Genomic DNA, 23,712 nt, shown 5'->3' on the forward strand with positions numbered 1-23,712 from the left:
TGCTAATGTTTCATAGAAAATTCTTTCCTGAGCTCTCAATTTTGCACAGATCTGATGGGAATTAAAAAGCTCTCTCTCCTCAACTGAAAAATCGGTATTTAGAACTCATCTGATGTCAAATTTGGATCCCAGTTTAACCCCTGATTAATTGAAACATGTCCTATATTTCTTATTTTTTATTGTCCTTTGAAATACGCCATATGAAAATCTTCATAAATCCATTATTTCATCATATAGTTAAATGATAAATCGGGATGGCATCAGTTGAACAAAAAATGCAGGATTTTTGTCAAGTTAAGATTAAAAATGTTTCATTATTCAATTTACTCAGCCATACTTTCTACAGGAATTCAATACCTGCAGCTTTCCCAACCCTCTGTGGAATACTCCATCATCTAAGGTATGACCTCAGAACATCTCTTGGGTGAGCATGCATGTTAAAGGAAAAGAAAGGGATTACAGAATATTAATGTTTCCCAAAATTTACTTCTCTGTTGTGGAAGAAGATTATTCCTACCTGTTTCTTTTTTATTTTTTTAAGGTTTATTTATTTGAGAGAGAGAGCTTTGGGGCTCTCTCTCTCAAATAAAATAAGGGAGTAAGGGAGAGTAAGGGGGGGCAGGGGCAGGGAGAGGGAGAGAGAATCTGCAGCAGATTCTGCACTGATCATGGAGCCCAACACAGGTCTCGATCTCAGGACCCTGAGATCATGATCTGAGTAGAAACCAAGAGTTGGACACTAACCTGACTGTGATAGCGCCAATCAGGTGTCCTGGTTCCTATCCATTTCTATGCAAATTGCTGTGTGTCCTGCTGAAATTGAGATTCCTTCCCCACAGACATTGGCCTATAGACATCCTGCTCAGCATCTCTCCAAAGCCAGAGGGAGAAAGGTGCACATGAGGCTCAGTTATAATCTTATTCTCTGCCCTGATTTGGGAATATGAGTCTCCTGTTTCTGTACCCTCAATAGGAACTCATTACAAGCACTTCACTTTTAGCGGGTAGAGAGGAACTGTGTGCCTACATTGTGGGGAAGATATCACTTATTGAGGGAAGAAGTGGAATTCATAGGCACAGTATTCACAATTTGTGTAGTGTCAGTTAAACCTAAAAGGGAAGAATAAATGTAAAATGAAACCATAGCTTGTAGTACTCTAGAAATATCAAACTGCAGAGTACGTAAAAGCTCCAAATTGATAGTCATCCACATTAAGGGTCCTATGCTAATGACTTCCTGAACGTGAACTCAGTCTAAAACTACAAAGTACACAATCTAAGAAAGGTTCTGCAAACATAGTGAATATTAAGGTTTAACATCAAAGAAGATCATTTAATTGAACAGTGCTATAGGGATGGTAAATAAGAATGTTTACAGTTAATAAAGATGTAAAGTCATAAAACACTACAAAGAAAAAAATATTTAAAAAACCTAAAGTTTTAGAAGTGAAAAATAATGTTATAGAAATTATAAATAATGTGACACACAGATCACTTTTAATAAAGGGAAGACATACTGCTGTACGTCTCTAGAAGGATGCTGCAGTGTCACCCATGACACTCATGCTACCTTCACATGCAATGGCCATGTCACCTCTGCAGTCTTTGCATAAAATTGTTGAGGAAACGTGACAGACACATACAGCAGACTGTGTTCACAAACATGGCACACATACTAAGTCCCTAGAAAATACACCACCCCCACTGAATTGTCTCATTTCTAAACCAACATGACCTATCAGACACACTCCAGCGACCTAAGAGAAAAAGTAGTTGCATTTTGTGAAGTAAAAATTGAGTTATAAGCTTCCCTGAAGTTTTTAAACCAAGGAGGAGATGTAATATGTTTGAGTTAATTTCTAAGGAACAAAAATGGACCTATTTCCTGAACATTAAGTTTAGAAACGTAGATTAGGAGGAAGAAAAACTAACCAGTGATTTTTGTGATATGTTTGAATTCATGGCAGAGTTAGAGATGATCCTAGAAATACACATATTTTACCAGGGAAATAACCAACAGCCTAGAATTTCGCTGTTCATTGGTAAGGTTTAGAGGTAGGCTTATGTGTACGGTGAGTGTAGATGCAAAAATTAATCAGAACAGTGTGTGGGAATGTGAGGAGGGTGACACCACCAACTGGGCCAAGTGACAGCTGAGCCATTTGGCAGTCAGTACCTCCTAGGAGGGGAGCTGTGCCCAATGTGGGGAGGTGTGGCCTAGAGTCAGCCTTGGGAACCTACTAGAGCCTCCTGGTCCTGCAGAGCTGTGCAGCAGAGCCCTCAGGTAAGGTCCGACCCAGGTACCTGAAAGAGGAGGCCAAGGAGCAGTAGTGGAAGTCTGTCAGTTCCTTCCTGTAAATTCGAACCCTCCCAGGAAGCAACAGAACTTTCATATCATAAACCACAGCTGGCAGACCAAAGACCTTTACTGACATGCTCCGAATTTATTCTTGTGGTAAACAGAATAGTCAGAGGGCAGGCATCTTATTACCATGTACTAGGCAAGAATTTGAGCCTCTGATCCATGGCAAAAAACAACATAAGGCTTTCAGAGGTAACCAGACATTTCATTCCAGAAAATGTTTTTAGATACCTAGATTTTAGAACTTCAAACAGAAGCTGGACTATAATCTTCATGGGGACAAGTGCCATGTGGTTTATCATACATGCTATTTCTTGAATGTTTAGTGAAGGCAAAAAAAAAAAAAAAATTAAGAAAAAGTCACCTATCTGCTCTTCCTTCTCTTTCTCAGAAGTTTTAAACACATCTGAAGATATTTTATCTGGACCCTCTGGGTTGGCCCAAGGCCATGGCCAGATGGCAGCAGATGCAATCTCACAATACTCTTGTGTGTCTGCAGACAAGCTTTTTCACTGTGGTTTGTGGTGGGGGAGAAGTAGGGCTGAAGGGGAATCAGGCAGGGAGGTAAGGCAGCATGTTAACTCAAAATTAGAATTAAGTGCCCGTGCTCAGCTATGGCCATAAATGGCCCCTTTGCTCAAGGACTGCCCAAGGTCACTGTTCTTAAATAATAGGCAGAGATGTACCATGTCAGGATCCCGGTCTTCTTTGGAAGATGCTCTTAAAGGATCTGAATAGGAAGATTAAAAATCTAAGAGAAATGTAGAAATACAATTCTGGAAGAGGAGTTTGGGGAAAGTTAGTGAAGTCTTAATTTGAACATCTCCAGCACCAGGATTCCCAGGAAGACCTGAAAATTTTTTTTGTCTATATCTATAATATCATTATATCTATCTATCCTCTCTCTACATATATATGTGTGTATAGATAGACACCAACATAGAAGTAGATAGATACACTTGCAGAATTCTTCATAAAACTTGTACCCCATCCTCCCTAATTACACAGTTTCTCATGAGGAAAATCAAGCTGAAAATACCCAATGTTAGTGACTCCATACTGTTTCAGAGACATGGTTCTTTCTACATCTTCAGTGCTCTTTACACATTTCCAGAAATCCTACATGCAAGGTACTCAGTATTATGGGTATCCACCAAAAACATAATTTTGATCATTGTTATTTACTTCTCTTTTGGAGTAAGTGAAGTTTTAAGAGGTAAACTCACCTTAATATTAGAGTTTTCTACTGAGAAAATCACTTAATTTCCGTGAGAGCAAGTGTCACGTGTGGTAATGTTGTCTAACTTAGAGTGTTTACTCAGTGTGGCACTTCTGAAAGGATACAGACTCCAGAAGATGCCGCATCTCAATATATTGTTTTATTTTTATTCCATTCACCAGAATTCAAGACCACCCAGGAGGACGGAGCCCATCCCAAGTCCTCTGCCGTGGTCCCTCCTGGTGGTGAGGCTGCAGAAGAATCATCTGCCTCATCCTACTACACCTGTTTTTCTTCCATATCGCAAATCATTAGGGCTAATCAGGATGGTAAGGGAAATACACAGGTGGGGTCTGAGCATGGATGGGAGGTACAACTGAGCTGCTCAGCCCAAGCCCTCTTATTTAAGTCTCCACTTAAAAATCTGAAGAGGGCTTCAGGGCAGAGGCACTAAGACTGAAGGCTCTGCAGAGGGACAAATGGGAATGTGCCTCCAGGGTTAGGACCCAGTTACTCGTGAGAGTGCTGGGACAGCTGGGGGCCGGGAAGAGCACTGTGCTGGTGTGGGCCTTTCATCATAGTCTTCCCCCTCAGGTGAGCATAGACTCCTCACACACACTCCTGCATCCATCTGCCTTCCTACCAGTTATGGTCCCATTTCTCCTTCCCTTTGCTTTTAGACATGCCTTCATTCTTCATCAATCTTCCCATTCTCTTGTATGTGAGGGCGCAGCTATGCCCTCATACCCTCACTCCTTCACACAATCAGACTCACCCATTTACACACTAATGCCATACGGAATTTACATCCCCTCACACCAATCACCTGGTTTAACTACCTCACACTAAGCCAAATTGTGGAAAATTGGTACACCCTGAGAGGGGTGCACCTTCATAGAGAGCCTTACTCGTCCATGTGCCACTTCATGCACGAAGACATGAGCTGCATGTCTTTACAGAGCTGCATGTTCAGGGAGCCCAGGTCACTTCTGGTAACACTCTAAGTCCTGTTGTCTCATGACAAACGGCACCAGTCCTGCACTTGTACATATGCTCTGCCACACTGTGGAATACGCATGCACACACTCATCCGCCATCACCTTGCACCATCATCAGAAACACTCATCAGGGTCTCCTGGGTGGCTCAGTCATTTGGGCAGCCAACGCTTGGTTTTGGCTCAGGTCCTGATCTCGGCATCATGTGATCAAGCCCCGCGTCAGGCTCCATGTTCAGCAGAGAGTCTGCTTGTCCCTCTCCCTCCACCCCTCCTGTCTCTCTCAAATAAACAAAACACTGAAGAAAAAAAAAAAAAGAAAAAGAAAAAAACCCACCACTCACCAACTGTGTCCCAAAACACACTTGCAACTCCACAAGACACACCACACCCTCATTCCCACATAGCTAGACCATGTACATACCTCAAAGCAAAACACTCAGAGAATTCTGAAATATCACATGTGTATATACTTAGGCTCCACATGTCTGCATAGGAATAGTCTCATGGGCATCTCGCCTCCTCCGGATACCGCGGACTTATTCTATTTGTCTTACACTTGAAATTTTCTTTCCTAGGAGCTCCTCAAACAGACCAGCTTGTTTCTTGTTCCAAGAAATGTGAGACTTCCTCACACTTTCTATATAGCTCCTTTACTTTGCAGCTGGCTAATGATCCTAAGCCTTCTGTGTCCTCTGCAAACACAGAAGAGGAAACATTCATGAATGTCTACTATATGAATGTAAGAACAAAAAGGGGTGTGGCTGTCCTCAATGATGAGCAAGAAAGCCTGGAGCCTCCTACCAAAAAAACAAAAAAAGAAAAAAAGACCTTTTCTGATCTCCAGGGAGCAGTCACCCCCTCTTGCACTACTAAGGAGCCACCAACTTGCAGTGCATCCAGGCAGACAATAGAAGAGCAGGAGAAAGGGAAGGAGGCTGACAGTCCACCAGTGCCTCCAGCTGCCGAGGAATATCCCAGGGCCAAGACGCCTGAATGGCTCGTGACCCTGGATAGTGGCTTCAGGTGCATGGCCTGCTGCCGGGTCTTTCCTAGCTTGGAGGTCCTCCAGGAACACGTGAAGCATGGAGTCCGTGAGGGCTTCAGCTGCCATACTTTCCATCTGACCTTGACTTTGCTGGAGAGAAAGAAAAGGGTAGAGAAGGAAAAGAGTAGGCAGACAAAGAATACTAAGAATACTGGCATATAGATGCCAGAAAGTGAAATATTTTGGCCTGAAGTTGTCTTCATACAAATAAACAGAACTCTTTCTAGTCCCTCCGGGAGAAGCAGTAGAGTAGGCCAGACTCTACTGAGACGGGCTTCATCTTCTCTAAGAAGCCCTAGGACCCATTTTTGTTTATGCACATCCACCACCACCACCACTGCCAGCCCACCACCACCAGGAGCAGACAACCCCTTTCAACTATCTCCACTGCTCTCCCAAGAAGGAGGGAGAAGAAGGCAGTTCACACCATGCAGAACTGCAAGATGGTCTCATACAAACTAAAGAGCAATGACCACTCACATATCATCTCTACCTGAAAAAAGGAGACTGACTGAAGGGAAAACTGCTGGGGGCTGGATTGTAGAAGAGGTGAGGGCCCTAGGAGTAAGAAAACGTCTCAAGTGTTCTTGAGACTCAGGTTTCTGCTGGGGATGCCTCCCAAGGTTCCAGGATAACTGTGTTGAATAATTTCCTTCAGAGGAATACATACTTGGAAGTAGAATGCTTGCTTGATGACAGATTAAGGAGATTGCTTCCTTTCTATGCCCTTTGAGGAGACAGGAGTAAAGACCTGACTAGCAGTTAAGCAGGGCTGAGAAGCCTGGGCCCACCATTCTTAGATTAACCAAATGACATGGGAGTCACATCCCTTGGCCTGCCTCCCTTTCCAAGGGGTGCAGGGCAAAGCAGAGACAAACTTTGTCTGTTGGAGGAAGGGTTGGTATGCAGGCTAGATGTAGTCCTGCCCTTTTCCTGGGTGAGAGTGAGATCTCAGATGTCATGTTCTAAGTTTCATACCTAGAAGACATGCTGAAGAGTTATAATCAGAGGATTCCTTTTCTTCCACCCTTGATATGTACTAGGAGCCAGTAACTCTGGCTGCTTCCTTTAAAGTGTCAGAAGCAACTGGAAAGAAATAGGGATAGAGGTTACCCTTTTGTCATGGACCATTTCTGGCAATCTGGCAACCTATTTTTTTTTTTTTAAGAGCAAGAGCAAATAGGTGAAAAGAGTAGAGGGAGAGAAAATTCTTCAACAGGCTCCCCACCCAGTGCAGAGCCTGGCTCAGGGCTCAATCTCATGACCCTGAGATAATGACCTGAGCTGAAATCAAGAGTTGGATGCTTAACCAACTGAGTCACCCAGGCGCCCCAGTTTCAGGCAACTTTGAATGTGTTGCTTTCTTGAGGATCCCCATGTTCTTTTATGAAAGTTCATGATTCCTGCATGTTATTATTTATTTTTGTTATAGCATCAAGTGCTTGTTCTAAGGGATGAGTAGGAGGGTTAAACATAGATGAGACTGCAAAGACTAGCAAAACCAGCTTTGTACCACAATGAATGAGAGTATATCTTAAAAAGAAGGGCTCTTCTTCTAGGGTCCAAGAGTCATAATGGAACCTGGGAATTGCCCTAAATTTTTTGAATCACATAGAGTGAATGAATGTATATCAGTAAAATAAGAAAAGCTGCCTTCCTCATTGAAACGATCTCCTTTCCTGTTTTGGTGTTCTTGTAGCAACACAGACCCACTGGCCCAAAGATTTCAAATGATGGTGTCCAGCACACCCTGCAGTCTGATGGGAGCACAGAAGTTCTCCTAAGCCCGCCTAGCATCTAGGGATGGCTGGCTGAAGATAGATATACCTGATACTCTGCAGCTGCTCCCAGTTGACCTGGTAAAATGCGGTGCCCAGCTCTAGAGAAAATATCCGCCTAGAGCTGTGAGAAGTACAAGGAATGCTGGGAATTACTGGGCACTCAGGAGCCCCATGGGATAACTCCTGCTGACCCTCCCCACCCTGCCAGGAGGCAGGCACCACTGAAAATCCCTGCAAGATTGCCTTGTTGGGAAGAGGGCAGTTTGGGTAGAGAGATGTTAGTACTGTGATCAAGCCATGACATCTTCCTAGAGCTTTGGCTGGTGGAATAAGAAGATTGATGACAGCTTGGCAGAACTCAAGGGAGGAGACTGTTAACTTGACAGAGGATCTAAAAGGATATTTCTGATCTCTTTCCTCCGTTTGACTTCTACTTGTTGCTTCTCAAGTCCCTCGATTTACTGTAGGTTTGGAGACCTGGCTTGTAGTCTTACTCTCCAGGCCCGCCCTTACTCTTCACTCCTCCACGTCTTCTCTCTATGAATATGTGCCTGAACACTCCAAATATCAATGGTCCAGATTGTAATCCATATTCTTCCTCCCCTCCACTTGCACCCAAACATTTGCTCCACTGTAGTCTCTGTTAACTTATACTTATTTTTCTATATCCTTTTCTTTATATGAACATACACCTTTCTCCTTATCTTTTTCTAATATACTCACTTGCACAGTTATCTGGCTGACAGATAGACATTCTTATTATTGAGAGAGAAAAAGCTATTTCACAAATGAAACAAAAGCAAAGAAAACCCCCCACTTGGCTTCTCTGAGCTTGTGCACACATAGGTGTGCAAATACTTCTTATACAGTCACAGGAGAGAGGATGGAACATGTAATAAATCATCATGGATGATCAAATATGTCTACACAAGGGTGTCACAGAAGTCATAATGCAGCCTTAAACTTAATTTTAGAAGCATAAAAGACACCACGTTTTGAAAAATATAATTTACATGTTCAATTATTTGCAAGTCACTTACACTTCCATTGTGCATTTTCAAAGATAAATTTTTAATATTTCTTTTGTCACTCTTCCATAATCAATCAGAAGGTCAGAAACAGGGAAATTTTCAAGTGTTCTTTATAGTTCGCAAATAATATAAGGAAAATTAAAATAGTTCAACTTTGAAATGGGATCATTTGTAACTTTTAGCTTTGCACTTTCAGAAGTGCATGTTTCAGAAGTTCATGACTGCTATATGGCGTTTGGGACATACATATTTACACAGGTTTGTATAACAGTTTATATATGTATATATATACAAACCTGTATATACCTAGGCCTATACACGTATTTCCTTTTCTCTCTATATATATCTCAGATATAGTGAGGCTGTCCCCATGGATATGGACATATAAGAAGTTTATGTGCACCTGTGTGCCATTGAAGCCAAGAGAAGGATTATAATTGTTTTTGCTTTCATCTGCCTAGTTCTTTAATCTTCTTCCTGTGATAGTGTCTTCACTTTCTGGCCAAATATATGGGCAAGCAAGTCAGACTAGCCAAGTGAAGTCCTTACTTCAACACTTGGCTTACATAGTTTACCTAGGTGTAGAACCTGTGTTGGAACAGTCTGTACTGATAGCTTAGACAATTGAAACAGGAGCTAGAGACTGGGCAGTTTCCTGGTGAGTGATCTTTTGTCCGCAACCCAAATTAAAGTCTGTGAGCCTGCACTGCACTCCTTCAGTTCTTCTTTTTCGGATGACCTGGCCATTTCAGTTAGGACTTTAATATGCTAAGCATCTCCACCAACCCTTCAATAAATTCTTGTTTTGTTTGCATTAGCCTGAGTCATTTACTGTTGTTTGAAACCTAATGTCCCTTAATTTGGATGCAAATTAGCTTCAATATGATCATTTCTTCCATTTTATTTATGGAAACAGTATGGCCTAGAATGAAATAATATATTTCTCTGACTTTATACTGAAACAGTAAGGGATATACTTAAACTCAGTAGGTATACTATATCCTTGATTAATCAGGAAGGTGCAGGAAAAATGTTTGGGTGTATAAGCAAAAGATCAGACTTCCAAACAGTCAAACTGGATTTTATCTCTTACTGCCACTTAGCAAATTCACAGACGTTCTGAGTCAATGTTCTGTCTTAAAAATGGATTTCGTAATACTAAAGTAATCCTAGTGGGGAGGATAATGAGATGCAAGTAAAAACACATTACTTAGCCACTCAAAAGATTCATTTTTGGTATTTGCTTTCCTTACCTTTGATTATCAGTAGTTTGAGTAAGACATGTCTGGGTAGGATTTTTAAAAAATATTGTTTGAGATATGCTGAGCTTTTTAAAAAAGTTAATTATGATAAAACTCATCAGAGAAGTCCCATGTATACCCATCACCCCCTTTTCTTCAGCATAGTTATAGTTCATTCCCAAACAAAGGAAATTGACTGGAACAAAACAACTAAACACATTGCAGACCTTACTCAGATGTTACTGTTTTTGTGTGTGCTTATATTTTGTCTTTTTATAATTCCATGCCATCTTATGCCCTGTATAGAATTATAATATACATATCACTGCAGTGACAATACAGAAACGTTCTGTCATCCCAAAGCACTTCTCTGAGGCTGGTCTTTATGGACACCATCCCCCCACCTCCCAATTGTCCCTTGCCCCAACTCCTGACCACCACTTCTGTTCTCCATCTCTGTAGTGTTTTCATTTCACAAATTTTATGGAAATGTAATCATACTGTATGTCAACGTCTGAGACTGGCATTTTCCACTAAGCATAATTTTCTTAAGATCCAGCCAAATTGTTTGAATACACTGATACTTCATTACTTGATTGCTGAGGAGTATTCCATTTAACTCTGTAGAGCATTGCGACACATCCCATGTTCTAAAGTCCTTGGCCATTTATGACTAAAAAGCTGCTGTGACATTCGTGCAAAGGTTTTTATGTGGGTATCAGGTTGCTTCCTCCTAGTGTAATGCCTAAAGGTGTTACAGTATAAATATTAGTAAAATGTGTTATACATTACAAGTATTAGTATAATGTATTAATATAATTATAAGTATAGATATAAGTATTTTTAAGCCATTTTAAGAGATATGCAGTAGTTATTTGTGGTTGTTTGAATTCGTGTTTTCTTGTGACTAAGGATGTTGACTATCTCTCTTCATGTAATTGACATTTGCAAATTCCCTTTTTTGAACTGTGTGTGTAGGTCTTTTACTTCTTTTTAAATTAGGTTGCTTTATTATTTGGAGAATGATTTGTATGTTTTAGGTATCAGTTACCTGTGGGTTATGTGGTTTGCAAATCTCTCTCTTCTGGTGGCTTGTCTTTTTGTCCTCTTAACAGGGTCTTAGGCCTAGCAAAAATTCCAATTTTTAGGAAGCCAAATATATCAACTATTTTTTTATTATGGATAACACTTTTGGTATCATGTCTGAAAACTTGTACTCTAAATCTAGCTTTTTACTGATCCTGTCATTGTTGGTGTTTGTTTTTGTTTTTAGAGAGATTGTGGCTGGCCAATGGCTTGAGATATCAGAGATTCCCATTAAATACAGCTTATGCTATCAGGTCCTCCCATTTGTATCATTTAGACTTTGAAAAAAATCCTTCCTTGGATTTTGGAATGCATTCTTCTCTGCAGTTAGAGACTCATGAATTGATGGTGACTTTTGGGGATATGGCTATGGTAATGACACCATTTGGCTCATTTAGAGAGAGGATATGGAGTCTAATTGTCCTGGAAGTAAATCTTCTACATAGAATGCTAAATCTACTACCCTTGAAGAAGAAACATCCTGAATTTGGCTATCTTGTTGAATATCTAGTGTTACTCTTTTTTTTCCCCCAGTAGTCCATTTGTATACCAGCTTTCACAGGTGGCAACATGAACTAAATTTAAGTATTACCTTGTATCTAATGAACAAACCTCAGAAACAGTGAGTTTATTTATCTACCTTTTTTTTTTTAATTTTACCATCACTTCTCATGCATAACTGCATAATATATCATAGTCAACTTATTTGCAATCTAGCAGGTCTGAAAAAAATGTATAATTAAGACCATTTCTGAAAACCAGTTGGAGACTGAGTCCTGTCCCTGTAGGAGGATTCTTCAGCCACCATGTCAACTGGCACAGATGTTTCTCTTTCTTCATATGATGAAGATCAGGGATCTAAACTTATCTGAAAAGCTAGAGAGGCACCGTTTGTTCCCATTGCAATGGCCAGGTTTGCAGCAATTGTTGCATATGGATTATATAAATTGAAGAGCAGGGGAAATACTAAAATGTCTGTTCACTTGATCCACATGCGTGCGGCAGCCCAACACTTTGTTGTGGGAGCAATGACTCTTGATATGGGGTATTCCATGTATAAGGAATTCTGGGCAAAGCCTAAACCTTAGAGGAAGAGTAGCTGTCTCAGTTTTGTTGGTGGTATTTGCTTTACTTAGGCATCTCATATTGAGTTTATATGTTTATGTTGAAAATAAATTATTTGAATGGGTCAGATAATATGGTAGTTTAAGAATTGGCTTCCTTTCTTACAGGCTTGATTTGACTGGTTACCAAATTACTAGTGACCAATCAACTAGCTAGGTCATTCAGGGGAGTCACATTAGCACAAAAGAAGAAACATGTCACTTTTAAATGGACTGGACAGTGGAAAATATGCTCCTCCTTAAACTCTTATGATAAAATCAGTTATAAAGAGGACATTGTGCCAGTCCTGAAGTACTCCTAGTTGCTGATTTGATTCTAGTATCAAAACATGCTTTTGAAAAAAAACAAATGCTTTTGATGTTATGTAGGAATCCCATTTAACTTTTTTCTGCCTATTTTGCAGATTGATTGGGTACTTCAGTTTTTAGGATTGGTTCGCTCTTAATCCTTTCAGAACAGTGCATGGAATATAGTAAGCTTCCCCACAACCTAAAATACATTTATTTAAGCCAAACCTAAAAAGCCATAAAGAGCTGTTTATAGAAGTAATATTTATTTCAGAATCATACTTGTAAACATGAGAATAACTTAACTGATTCCCAGTTTAGCTTCTTTTGTAATTGTAGAGTTATATTAATGGTGCTCTTGTATTAGAATAATTTTTAAATGTTGAAATGTGTATTTTAAGTACTAAAGCAAAGATTAAGTGAAAAACTTTTTTAAATGTATGAAGCTTATTTTCTCTGTAAGAATCATAAATATTAATTAAAAAAAAAAGACCATTTCTACCTAAATAACCAAATTTTTTTCCTCCCCAAATTTCCTTTTACCTAGGTGAGTTTCATTTTCATTCTCTCCAGGACTTTTCTATGGTTTTCTTTTCTTTTCTTTTTTTTTTTTAATTTTTTTTTTTAAGATTTTATTTATTTATTTGACAGAGAGAGATCACAAGTAGGCAGAGAGGCAGGCAGAGAGAGAGAGGAGGAAGCAGGCTCCCTGCTGAGCAGAGAGCCCGATGCGGGACTCGATCCCAGGACCCTGAGATCATGACCTGAGCCGAAGGCAGCGGCCCAACCCACTGAGCCACCCAGGCGCCCGCTCTATGGTTTTCTTAAACTAAATTACCAGACAACAAAATAATAGATGAGTGTGTAACTAAAGGACAGTGGAGGGCCCATGGGTGGCTCAGCTGGTTAGGCATCTGCCTTCAGCTCATGTCCCTCATCAGGCTCCCTGCTGTTCTGGGAACCTGCTTTTTCCTCTGCCTCTGTCTCTCTCTCTCTCTCTCTGTCTCTCATGAATAAATAAATAAAACCCTTAGACAAAATGAAGAACAGTGTAAGAATTCTGTATATGCATGCAGTGCTGTAGTGTTAAGTGCCCTTCTTCACCCTGTATTATATTGAAAATGATTATATTTTACTACATACTAGAATAAACAGAAGAGACTAGTTTCTGTTGGTTGGGATTTTCCTTGGGGAATCTGGCTAGTCCAGCCCCTTCCTGAATCCACAAGGCCAATGAGGTTGATATCTTAGTGTTGTTATAACCAGTAGCACCACAGTAGTGTGCTCTGAAATATTGGTTGGGAAGCCCTCCTCTGTTGTTTTGTTAGACTTGATAGGACACAGTAGTCTATTTCCTGCCCGCCGCCCCCCTGCCCGCAATGTTCAGTTTATGATTCATGATGTTTTAGGTGTGGAAGGTAATATTAAATCTCTCTTTTTTCACTTTTGGTGAAAGTGATCTATCTTTTCACACAAAATTTGTAATATTTCTATACAATGAGTAATGTTAAAATGAGCGAGTTTCTTCTTTCCTTCTATTCTCCTTTTCTCTACCACCTGATAGAAAATAGTAATATTATATTTCTATAATTACTTCCTTGAAATTGTTAAATATATTAGTACACCTTCAATTTTTTAGTTGTAAATGATTTACTTTGAATCCTGACTATATTGGTTATAGTACATTAACTGTTTTCCTCTCAGAGTTTTATGGTTACCTTCAAAATTTTAACCCATTTCCAGTTAATTTTTATGTATGGCATAAGATGTTAATGATAGTTTTATTCTTTTGCAAGTGACTATCCATTTTCCCTGCATTATATTTACTGAAGAGATGGCACTTCCCCCCTTGTATATTCTTGGCTCCTTTGTTTTAAATTTATTGATCATACATTTCTGGGCTCATCTTTCTGTTCTATTAATCTTTGTATGTTTTTATGATAATACCATACTGTTTTAATTACTATAGATTTGTAATATAATTTGAAATCAGGGACCACAGTGGCTCTAGCTTTGTTCTTTTTTTTTTTTTCCCCTCAAGATTTTTCAGGGTCTTTTGTGGTTCAACGCAAATTTTAAGATTGTTCTATTTCTGTGAAAATTATCATTGGAATTTTGATAGAGATTGAACTGAGTCTGTAAATTTTCTCTGGGTAGTATGGCCATTTTAACAATATTAATCCTTCTAATCCATGAGCACAGTTTATCTTTCCATTTGTTTGTGTCATCTTCTGTCTGTTTCATCAGTATCTTGGAGTTTTCAGAGTACAGGTCTTTCACCTCCTTGGACAAATTTATTCCTTGACATTTCATTCTTTTTGATGCATTTGTAAATGAGATTGTTTTCTTAATTTGTCTCTCTAATAGCTCATTATTAGTATATAGTAATGCAATTCGTTTTTGTGAATAGATTTTGTAACTTTACACCTTTACTGATTTTATTTATCAGAACAGATTTTTGTTAGAGTCTATAGGGTTTTCTATCAATGAAATCATGTCTTCTGCAAATAGTGACAATTTGATTTCTTCCTTTCCTATTTGGATGCCTTTTATTTATTTTTCTTGCATAATTTCCCTGGCTAGGATTTCCAATACTGCTGAACAGAAGTGGCAAGAGTGAGCATCTCTTTCTGGTTCTGGATCTTAGAGAAAAAGCTTTTAGCATTTCGTCATTGAGTATGTCTACTGTGGGCTTGTCATACATAGCCTTTATTATGCTGAGATGCCTTCTCTCTGTACCTGCCCTGTTGAGGGTTTTTATCTTAAATGGGTGTTGGACTTTGAGACATACTTTTTCTGCATCTGTGGAGACTGTCTTCACCATTTCTCTTATTTTGTTAATGTCCTATATCAGGTTGACTGACTTGGAGCTGTTGAGTCGTCCTTCCATGCCTGGGATAAATAACCCCTTGATCATGGTATATGATCCTTTAAATATATTGTTGGTTTTCCAGTGTTTTGTTGAGGACTTTTGAATCTATGTTCATCAGGAATATTGGCCCATAGCTTTTTGTTTGTTTGTATGTTCATTTGGTTTTTGTTCATTTGTTTTTTAGTGTCTTTGTCCAGTTTTGCTAATAGTATTGGTAGTCTTGTAGAATGAGTTTGGCAGCATTCCTTCCTCTTCAAGGAAGAGGAAGTTCTTCATTTTTTTGTTTGTTTCTTTGTTTTCTTTTTTGGTTTTGTTTGTTTATTTTGAAGAGTTTGGGAAGGATTGATATTGAATCTTCTTTGAATTTTGAATTTTAGTAGATATCACCAGTGAAGCCATGTGGTCCCAATTGTTGAAGGTTTGCCAAGACTTGTCATTGTTCCAATGGAAGGAATCTCCAATAGCACCCCGTTTCAGGCTGATTGGAAGCCATACCCTTAGCGGCTTTTAAAGCGTGAAAATATGTGCAATCCCCTGGAAACACAGTGGTAAATCCTGCTGACCTCCTGTCCAGGAGATCAGGAGGTGTTTGACATTCACAAAACTTGGGTCTCCCGATGAGCTGATGAGTGTGTAAACTCTTTTCTGAGAGGTACTGCCATGCTGTAGCCAGTCCTTCGGAAAGTGGAATGATGGCTTTCCGTGGCTTACATTCCCTGAGAGCACCTCTGTAGCCTCTTCATATGTGCCAAACTGAAAGCCTGCCCTTTAGGCTGAACCTCTAAGACAGGTAAACAGATTTTTTTTCATAGGAAGGCTCGGGATACATTTCGGTCTACTGTCTTTGCAGTGCCTGGTGGTGATAGCCTGGCAATAACTGTCTGCTCAGTTGTTTTAGGCCTGTGAGGCCCAGAGAGGCAAGCACCCCTTGGCCACCAGAGCCAGGGTGTCCTTTGTGCACCATGTGGGTCTGCCAGCTTTTGCAAGGCAGGTTGAGTGCAAGACCCAGAAAGGTCCACTCATTTTAGCTTTAGTGAGGTTGGAGGAGAGCACAGGGTTAAGACACATCCACTGGTTTTGGTGAGGGAGTGGTAGAGCTCTGGGGTAGGGCATGCCTGCCAGCTTTAGTGGGGCAACAGCTGTGACTGTGCGAATCTTCTGGCACTAGCCAGGTGGAAGGGAGTGCAGAAATGGTGCTTGCCAGTGCCTGTGTTCTGGACAGAATCCCAAGAGGCCCTATCTCTCAGGCAGAGATTAACAAATGAATAGTCGAAGGCACTTTTCAAAGAGCTGGTTTTGCAGTGGGGTCTGGATGCTGGAGCCCTTGGAAATCAGAATCTCAGCGCCTTGCAGCCCTTTCTGTCTTTGAGATGTGAGACAGTTGGTTTCAAAAGTCAGGTATTTTTGGGTTTGCATCTCTCTGGTTCAGGTTGCAAGGTTTGGCATGCCTTATGTGGGACACAAACCTCTTACTCCTCAGGGAAAAGCTCTGTCCATATTCCTGAGATCCCTACAGCCCTGGGAGTGGCACTTTTGGTGAGACTGCATCTCTTCCTCTCCTTCCTATCTTAATGTGGCCCTTTTATCTTTTGTTGTGGAAGAGCTTTTTATCTGGTTTTCAGGTCTATTTCAGAAGGAGTTATTTGACAAGTAACAGTGAGTTGGTGTGTTCAAGCAAGAAGTTGAAGTAAAGGTCTTTCCTTGCTACCATGTAGGACTGCTTCTTCTGTCTGTATTCCTTTTGTTGTTTCATTGCATTTCTTTTTGGTTGCTTTTGAATATAAGTTTGCACAATGACTGTTTCTTTTATGTGTTGCCCAATACTGTTTTCAATTCCCCGAGATATGTGTCTTTTTATGTCTAACTTCTGGCAGTCTTGGATCATCTCTCTGCTCCAAGCCCACTTTATCTTGATTTATAAGATCTTACCCAGTCTTGCTTTCCTTGATCTCCATTGACATAGTTTCCTCCTCCCTTCCCCTGATTTTCTCAGTTCCAGGATGCTGCTCCTTGGTGTTCTTGGCACCCACCAGGCATGCTCTTGAGAGACTTGGCTGTTCTCTTTCGCTGGAATGTTTTCCTCTCACATGTCAACACCCCTTGCTGTCTCACTTACTTGCTTCTGGTCTTTTTCTCAAAAGTCATGGTGAAGCCTTCTACGCACTCTACAACTTTAGTCTTCTTCCAAAATCTCATAATCTCCTTCCTGTTTTTTCTCCTTAGTTATTAACACTGCCTCTGCACTATTGACTTCTTTACGTTGATTATGTCTTTCCCACTAGAAAGAAACCCTTCAAGAAACTTTGCCTTTCTACTACTTTATCTCCTACACCAGATACAGCATAAGAGTTTCTTAAATAATGTTAAGCGAACAAAAAAGATAGAAGAATTCCGGGTCTTCTCATATTTATTTTCCATATATTTCATTTAAATGGTACTTTTTCACCATCAGATTTTTCACTTGAACGTGTTCTTTTCCATAACCCAATCTTTTGTTTCTTATACCTTTCTATACCACTCAATTTTATGGATGTCATATTTTCCTTATTCTTTCCGAAGCTTAGAAGCCATTTTGATGCTTTTGTTCTGTTCATTGCTCTGCACTAATCTTCAACTTCCTTTTTTTGTTTTTTCCCTCAGAACAATATAGGGGGCCCTAAAATAGCTGATTGGAAGTTATGGTGCATGTTGTTACTTATGGATTACAAGGCTTCATTGTAAAATATTAGGGCTAGAACTTTTTTTATTGTCAGATATCCAACTGTTAGTGTTTTGAGTTTTTCTCTGGGGCTGGTAAGGTACCTAGTACCTAAGAGGCTGCCATTGTTCTTAGGTCAGATAGAGGGAGGATAGAACATCTCACCCCTTGAGAGGAATAATCAATCTCTCTTTCTTCCTTCCTTCCTTCCTTCCTTCCTTCCTTCCTTCCTTCCTTCCTTCCCTTCTTTTCCCCTTCCCTTTCCTTCCATTATTCCTTCCATCTATCCTACCTTCCTTTCTCTCTCTCTCTCTCTCCTTCTAGGTCCTTCTGTCTTTCTTGGAAGAATTTTCTCCTTCAGTATGGTTCCAGCTCCTCAGTGGGCACCATATGTTTCCCACTACCTCTTTCCCTGGCTAAATCTTTCCAGAGAGGAAAATTCTGGCTTTATCCTGACAGGGGTACAATTGTTTCCTTACTTCTGGGATAGGGGAAGAGATCTCTAACCCAGCTTCGAGAGCTCCGTTCCCTAATACTCCCTGGTGTTTCTGAGATTCTTTAACATAGTTTTCCCTGTAATTCTTCTGTAGAGACTTTAGAATCGGTCTTTCCGAGTGTCATGTACTACCAATATATCTGTTGTGGATTTCACATTTCACTTTGTGATTATCTTTGTCATTCTTAGTCCTTTTTGTTTATCCCTTTTTTGGCCTTTAAATCTCTAGTGTAATTTCAGGACCAAATGGAGAAAAACACATGGTTCAGTTCATTCACTTAAAATGGTAACACTGGGGCACCTGGGTGGCTCAGTCATTAAGCGTCTGACTTCGGCTTAGGTCATGATCCAGGGTCCTGGGATCGGTACCTGCATTGGGCACCCTGTTCAGCAGGAAACCTGCTTCTCCCTTTCCCAGTCCCCCAGCTTCTGTTCCCTCTTTCTCTTAGTCTCTCTCTCTCAAATAAGTAAATGAAATCTTTAAAAAAAACAATTAAAAAAATAAAATGGTAAGACTATTTAAAGGATTCTTATTGGGTAGGCTGTGTTCTGAAGATGAGGTCTGTTGGTCAGAATGTGGACAGACCTCTGACAACTTTTGTGAAATGGGCCAGGAGGGACCAGCTAGGGCATGTAAAGACAAACCAGTAGATTTCCCTTTTTTCTCTGATTAGGAGCTCCTGAGCATATGTCCTTTCAGGGGTGAAGAAGGGGAGAGATTTGAAAGGGTCCTTAGTTTCTCCCTCTAGTAACCTCCTACCCTCATAAAAACACAGAAATCTTTATTCCGTCACACCCACTGCTGGACTTAACCCAGTGTCCTCTCATATTTACCCATTTACACTCATCCCTGAATTTCTCCTTCTCCACTCCCATATCCTTGCACTCTGAGACACACTCATAATCTCAGATCCTCATGTCTTGAACATTTACATCTCATTTTGCAGCATATGCATTCCTCAAGTTTGCTCTCTCTAATGTCCTTCCTTAGCCACTCTAATGTTGAACTCACACAAATAATCTCACTCTTGTAGGATTTTGTAATTTCACATTAACAATGCACGAAGCCAATACAGTCATTTAACATTTTATAAAACTCCCGTTTCCAGCCCCCTAGACCCCCCATGTAATTCCTCAGTCAAGGAGCGCACATGAAGTGCCGCAACCATTGTTCACGTGGTCGGTGTGTATTGCTTTCCCAATCTCAGCAGTTATCACAAAATCACCCAGCTCCATACTTCACTCACAAACCAAATAGATACTCTCCAACTACTTAAACTTTATACTATGTGACACACAGGTCCCTTGTAATACAGGGAAGACATTCTACTGTACATCTCTAGAAGGATGCTGCAGTATCACCCACGACGCTCATGCTACCTCACATACAATGGCCATGTCACCTCTACACTCTCTGCATAAAATTGTTGAGGACACGTGACAGACACATACACACATCAGACTGTGTTCACAAACATGGCACACATACTAAGTCCCTAGAAAATACAGCACCCCCACTGAATTGTCTCATTCCTAAACCAACATGACCTATGAGACACTCTCCAGCGACCTAAGAGACAATGTAGGTGCATTTTGTGAAGTAAACATTGAGTTATAAGCTTCCCTGAAGTTTTTAAACTCAGGAGGAGACTTAATATGTTTGAGTTATTTTCTAAGGAACAAAAATGGACCTATTTCCTGAACGTTGAGTTTGGAAATGTAGATTAGGAGGAAGAAAAACTAACCGGTGATTTTTGTGTTATGTTTGAATTCATGGCAGAGATCGAGATGATCCTAGAAATACACATATTTTACCAGGGAAATAACCAACAACCGAGAATTTCGCTGTTCATTGGTAAGGTTTAGAGGTAGGCTTATGTGTACGGTGAGTATAGATGCAAAAATTAATCAGAATAGTGTGTGGGAATGTGAGGAGGGTGACACCACCAAGTGGGCCAAGTGACAGCTGAGCCATTTGGCAGTCATAGCTCCTCAGAGGGGAGCTGTGCCCAAAGTGGGGAGGTGTTGCCTGGAGTCAGCCTTGGGAACCCTTCTGGAGTCTCCTGGTCCCGCAGAGCTGTGCAGCAGAGCCCTCGGGTAAGGTCCGACCCAGGTACCTGAAGGAGGAGGCCAAGGAGCCGCAGTGGAAGTCTGTCAGTTCCGTCCTGTAAATTCGAACCCTACCAGGAAGCAACAGGACTTTCATATCATAAACCACAGCTGGCAGACCAAAGACCTTTACTGACATGCTCTGAATTTATTCTTGTGATAAACAGAATAGTGAGAGTGCAGGCACCTTACCATGTACTAGGCAAAAATTTGAGCCTCTGATCCATGGCAGAAAACAACATAAGGCTTTCAGAGGTAACCAGACATTTCATTCCAGAAAATGTTTTCAGATACCTAGATTTTAGAACTTCGAACAGAAGCTGGACTATAATCTTCATGGGGACAAGTGCCCTGTGGGTTATTGTACATACTATTTCGTTAAAGTTTAGTGAAGGCAAAAAAAAAAAAAAAAAAAAAAAAATGTCACCTGTCTGCTTTTCCTTCTCTTTTCCAGAAGTTTTAAGCAGAGATGAAGATGTTTTACCTGGATCCTCTGGGTTGCCCCAAGGCCATGGCCAGATGGCAGCAGATGCAAACTCAGAATACTCCTGTGTGTCTGCAGACAGTGTCATTCCCCATGGTATGTGGTGGGTGAGAGGTGGGTCTGAGGGGGAATCAGGCAGGGAGGTGAGGCAACATGTTAACCAAAAATAAGAATTAAGTGCCAGTGCTCAGCTATGGCCATAAATGACCCCTTTGCTCAAGGACTGCCCAGGGTGTCTGTTCTTAATTAATAGGCAGAAATGTACCATGTCGGGATACCTGTCTTCATTGGATGATGCTCTTAAAGGATCTGTATGGGAAGATTAAAACTCTAAGAGAAGTATAGAAATACAATTCTAGAAGAGGAGTTTGGGGCAAGTTTGTGAAGTCTTAATTTGAGCATCTCCAGCACCAGGATTCCCAGGAAGCCCTGAAAATTTGTCTATATCTATAATATCATTATATCTGTCTATCCTTTCACTCTACATATGTGTGTATAGATAGACACCAACATAGAATTAGATAGATACACATGCAGAATTCTTCATAAAACTTGTACCCCATCCTCCCTAATTACACAGTTACTCATGAGGAAAATCAAGCTGAAAATATCCAACTTTAGTGACTGCATGCTGTTTTACAGACATGGTTCTTTCTACATGTTCAGTGTTCTTTACACATCTTCAGAAATCCCACATGCAAGGTTCTCAGTATTATGGGCATACACCATAAACACAATTTTGATCATTATTTACTTCTCTTTTGGAGGAAGTGAAGTTTCAAAAGGTAAACTCACCTTAATATTAGAGTTTTCTACTGAGGAAATCAATTTCTGTGAGAGCAAGTGTCATGTGTGGTAATGTTGTCTAACTTAGAGTGTTTACTCAGTGTGGCTCTTTTGAAAGGATGCAGACTCCAGAAGATGCCGCATCTCAATATATTGTTTTATTTTTATTCCATTCACCAGAATTCAAGACAACCCAAGAGGATGCAGCCCATCCTAAGTCCTATACCGTGGTCCCTCCTGGTGGTGAGGTAGCAGAACAACAATCCTCTCCCTCACAGTACTTCTCCTGTTTCTCATTCTTATCTGAGGTCATTCGTGCTAATGAGGATGGTAAGGGAAATACACAGGTGGGGTCTAACCATGGATGGGAGGTACAATTGAGCTGCTCAGCCCAAGCCCTCTTATTTAAGTAGATTAGGTACAAGATACATTAAGTAGATTACGGACAAGAGTATAAGAGGGAAACAGAATGGGACCAGCTATTTTTATGACTTTATTAAATTTTTTAGGACCATCAAAGTTACAAAAACATCCACAACCTGGCCACTATTTGGATGACAGTCCTTCAGACTATGAGTCAAAGTGAATATTCTGAATCAGAAAATTCCTATTACTCCTCATTCTCTGGTAAGGAGAAAGGAAGGGCATTTCAAGTCTAGGCAGATGAGGGTTGAGGAGATCTGCATAGACCTATAGACATCCAGCACGGCATCTCTCCAAAGCCAGAGGGAGAAAGGTACACATGAGGCCCAGTTATAATCTTTTTCTCTGCCCTGATTTGGGAATATGAGGCTCCTGTTCTGTACCCTCAATAGGAACTCATTACAAACACTTTTCACATTTAGTGGGTAGAGAGGAACTGTGTGCCTACATTTTGGGGGAAGATATTTATTGAGGGAAAAAATGGAATTCATAGGTGCAGTATTCACAGGAATTGGGTAAATAGAGCCTACCCATTTGTAAAACCTCCCCATCCATCCAGAGTATGTGGGGATCCTTAGTTTAAGGTTAATATAGTTGTTATCAGCTCTCCAATGATTGAACAAATTCTGCCCATCATTTGATCCTAGGCTGCCTGATGCGGAAACTCATGCCCAGTCTGTAGGGGCCTCGTTAGTCAGAGGGAGCTCTTTGGTTGTAAACTTAGATTGACTCCGCCTCTCCCAGAGGAGCTTACTTGCAACCCTTGATATAGGGGTGGGACAGGCCAGATGGACACATCCAGTCAGTGGGGTGCGCATATATTTACTGTGGTGTGTTGCAATCTCATTGGCCACCTGTGTGTGGGGCGGGGGAGTCGTAGGAGGAGTTAGAATAGCTGTTGGGAGAGCAGTTAGAATAGCCGTTGGGATAGCCGTTAGAATGGCCCTTAGAATAGCCGTTAGGGTAGTCCTTGGAGTAATAGTCTTCCGGAGCAGGCCTCCTTGGGGGCGGCCTTTTCATGAGAGACGGCCCCTACCGGTCTGTTTGGTTTCTGATGCTTGGCAGAAATAAAGCGTTGCTTGACTTTCACTTTGCATTAGTCTCGGTCCTTTGATCACGGACTCTAACTCGGTTTTCTTCAGTGATCAACAGAAACGATCAGTTGCTGGGGAAAAGTCCTTACTAGGACCGGAGGAATCCCAAAAAGATCAGCAGAGAGCAGTGCTCTTTCTTGAAGAAATGCTGGGAGAGGGTCTGGGTATGCGAATGTTCGCAGAGAAACATGGAAGGGTATGTCAGTGTGAACCACCAAAGCATTTATGTTATCAGGAAGGCATGAAAGTACCAACAGCTTTAAGTAGGCCAGAAGCAGTCAGATTCTCAAGAGCTGGACTTGAGGTGGAGTATAGACATCCAGTCCATGTACTTTGGTAGCCTGTGTTCTGACATTCATCCCTTTACAAACCCTCTGCACTCCTCATCCTCATCATTCAGTTCCTAACAATCTTCCACATGCTTCTGAATTCTCTATGCCACTTGCCATAAAAAGTGATGATTGCTCTGACTTCTGAAACTCTAGATCAGTTACCCCTTTTTTAAGTTTCACGGAAGCATACAATGTATAGTTTGTGTCTAGTTCCTTTCATCATTAAATCTGTGAAAATAATAT

The 23,712-nt window shown here is 40.7% G+C and overlaps 1 protein-coding gene, 1 long non-coding RNA gene and 1 pseudogene across 2 annotated transcripts in view; all 3 read left to right on the forward strand.

Moving 5' to 3' along the window:
- Positions 1-3,643: 3,643 nt before the first annotated feature.
- LOC131832570 (uncharacterized) lies at positions 3,644-9,303 on the forward strand. The gene is made up of 3 exons (XR_009354102.1): positions 3,644-3,910; positions 5,155-6,173; positions 7,324-9,303. It is a non-coding gene; the product is annotated as an uncharacterized LOC131832570 (long non-coding RNA).
- A 2,017-nt stretch (positions 9,304-11,320) lies between these two features.
- Positions 11,321-12,211, forward strand: LOC131832568 (HIG1 domain family member 1A, mitochondrial-like; annotated as a pseudogene).
- Positions 12,212-20,038: 7,827 nt separating this feature from the next.
- Positions 20,039-23,712, forward strand: part of LOC131831192 (protein FAM170A-like) — an 85,400-nt gene continuing 81,726 nt past the window's right edge. The window contains exons 1-2 of the mRNA XM_059173370.1: positions 20,039-20,930; positions 21,801-21,950. The gene's annotated coding sequence lies outside the window, so the exon portion shown is untranslated. The remainder of the gene's footprint in view (positions 20,931-21,800; positions 21,951-23,712) is intronic.

Source organism: Mustela lutreola, chromosome 5 (genome assembly GCF_030435805.1).
Source record: "Mustela lutreola isolate mMusLut2 chromosome 5, mMusLut2.pri, whole genome shotgun sequence".
NCBI lineage: Eukaryota > Metazoa > Chordata > Mammalia > Carnivora > Mustelidae > Mustela > Mustela lutreola.